Consider the following 3,161-nt stretch of genomic DNA (forward strand, 5'->3'; position numbering starts at 1 on the left):
AATAGTTTGTGTTGAAGATGTTTGCTTGCTTTTCCTGTAGAATAATATTTTTTTAAAACCAAAGCATCTTAAGCCAAATTGACTAAAATTTGTCAAGTTAAAAGTTAGAGTCTATTTCCCTCCAGCTAGACCTTATTATCTGCACACCAAAAATTCCATGAACTCTAAAGGCCATTCCGGTTATAGAATCAATTGCTGATTGATTAAAAAAATTTGTGAGCAAATGTGAACTGATATGTTATGAAGAACAAAAATGTTAATGTTGGACTAAAAGTGCTTTCTTGTACCTTCAAAGCATGCAATGCTGCTAGCACAGAAAAGGGTCAGTCACACACTCACCGGTTATTATCTTATTTTCTGGACTGTGGCCTTAGCAACTAAAGAGCCCACTCTTCCACACATGCCATCTCAGCAAGGCAGGAATGGGGCCCACAATTCAAACTTGGGATAGGAGCACCCACTGTCTACAGCTGCACTCCTTCTGGCGTGGGGTGTTTATTTAAACCACGTCTTCTAAAGTATACAGTTTTGCCATGTCGTTTGGTTTGGGACTTTGGAGTGAGAGGTTGTTTTTTAACAGCATATATATTCCACATTACCATTAACTGATATGGCTATAGCAGCCAACACGCTCTAGGACACCAACGACTGAGCATAAGGTTCCCTGCCTTAAGAAGAGAAAAAATAAGTTGTAGTCAACGTAAATTAAGGGAAATTTGTTCACGTTACCAAAGCATTCTTTGTTTTAGAAAGCCACTCACTGCAGGATTACAAGACATGTGTGCACCCCTTGTGCATTAAAAATGGCATTCAACCAACCAAAATTCAACTCATATTATTCAAGAACACATTTACTAAGTAAAATAAACATGAGTCCAATTTTTAGACCCAACTTACTGGCCCAGATGGTCTGTGTCCTTTCCTTCGGAACAAAAAAGTGGGCGAGCAATTCCTAGCTGCCCGTGATAGACAGGCTATTTCACAACCTCCCCAGGGTGCTTAAAAGTAACCTGTTAAAAATAGCCCCTCAGCTCTCACATTAGCTTCCGTGGCTGAAGGACCAGGTGAAAATATAGATTGCCTGAAAATACATCCCCTGCATTCTAATTCCACAGGATCACTATTAGCTGAAAATCCCCGGTAATCCAGCTGACAATTCCAACATTAATAACCTTTTTTTTTAAACCATCTTCCAAACTACTAGGAGAGTCAGTGTGGTGAGTGGTGAGATGTTGCACATTGGAGAACTAGGAAATCAGGATTCTCATTCCCCAACCTGCCACTCACTAGCTGAGTAAGTCACTTAACCCTTTAAGTATAAAATTCCTCAGTTGTAAAAGGGAAATGATAGTACCCAACTCAAAGAGTGGCTATACGGGTTGGAAATAATGCATTGCACTTCAGGGTTTATCACATAAAAACATTCAATAAGTGCACAAAGATATATGTAAGACAAGTTCAATGAGACACTTGTAATAACAACAAAAAAATGGAAACAACCTAAAAATGAAGGGAGATTGATCAAAATAATCATAATGCATTAATTCAATGCTATATACATCATGGAGCCACGAAAAGGATGAAATGGGAAGATAGCTTTGATGTAAGAAATGAAAAAAGCAAGCTGCAAAATCACTATTCATAAATGATTATTGTTCAAGCAAAAAAAAAAAAAAACCCACTATGCATTTAGCCCTGTTTTTATTACAATTATGTGTGTTTTCAAATGTGTAGAAAATAATCTGCCGTGACAACAAGCAATAAACATGTGTCCACTCCAAAGAAAGAAAGAGGGTTGCAAGGCTTACAAAGCTTTCTTTTTTTATACTATTCATTTTGGTATTGAGTACATTCGTTTATAAGAAACTTGTATTGTTTTTACAATTAAAAATTAAGGACAATTAAAGAAAGCAATGAGAAATAATTAATGTGAAGGATTTAGCACAATGCCTAGTGGGCATTGATGAATGATGATTATCATAGTTACTTCTGTCCAGAAGCTGCAGAACTCCTTAAGTAAAAGTTTACAGAAAACTAGCAGACCTTGATGACATGCAATGAGTTATGTAGTTATGTTCATGTGTGAACTGGGTTGTTTTTCTTAAGTGGTTGTTTATTATCTTGATTGTGGTAACGGCTTTATGGTTGTATACATATGTCAATGTATCAAATTGTGTACTTTTAATATGTCCTGCTTATTATATGTCAATTATACCTAAACAAAATTGTTTAAAAAAAGAAAAAAAGGGAAGCTAAAATTTTCAACAGTAATAACACGAAAGATGGGAGAATGAGATCAGAATTGAAGGTTTCTTAAGGTCTTTATGTTATTCGGAAGAAGTTGTCAATATGAAGATATTAACATTACACTTTGTTAAATCAAATATATGTTTTAAAATTTTAAGTGTAACCACTAAAAGAAAAGAAATAGATTACATAACTTCCAAAACACTAGAAAGGAGAAATTGGAATAAAGAAAACTTGAAAATCCAAAATAAGGCAGGAGAGGAGAGAAAAGAATGGTAAATAGAAAATAAAAAATAACACTATTAACACGTCAATAACCACAATAGGTGTAGATTGTCTGAACTCACCGTTAAAGTGCAAAGACTATCATTAAATTACAAACAAAAAGATGGATTTATCTTTAATCAGTTCAGCTCCACAGATGGAGGGTGTGTGTATGTGTCTGTGTGTGTGTATGTGTGTGTGTGTAAACACATGCACAAATAAGAGGATGAAATACTTCTCCCCAACTCAACCTCTTTTAACTTCTTTTCTGAAGCCATGAAATTAATTGAAGGGAAGTTCTTTATACCGAAAATAACAAAGGGAACTGACTTGGTGGGGAGGGAGAGGGTGAGGGAAGTAGAAGGGAGACAAAGAGAAATAATGTTTTCCTGCTATAACCTCAGCAGAACGATAAACGAAATGCATGTGAAGTTGTCTAACTGATGCCCAGCTGGCCTACTGAGAATGAGGCATCTCTTCTTGCTTACAGTGAGGCCCTCAGGGCAGGGTGGGGCTCACTTCTGGGACCTCCCAGCTCCTCTTCTCCATAGGATGTCTGAAGGTAAGCCTGCATGGTGGAGCTAGAACTCTTCTGAGAAATGTGAGCTAAACTTAACCAGGCCAGATGGTACAATTCATCTGTTCTTTCA

This window comes from Diceros bicornis, chromosome 12 (genome assembly GCF_020826845.1).
Source record: "Diceros bicornis minor isolate mBicDic1 chromosome 12, mDicBic1.mat.cur, whole genome shotgun sequence".
NCBI classification, from domain to species: Eukaryota; Metazoa; Chordata; class Mammalia; order Perissodactyla; family Rhinocerotidae; genus Diceros; species Diceros bicornis.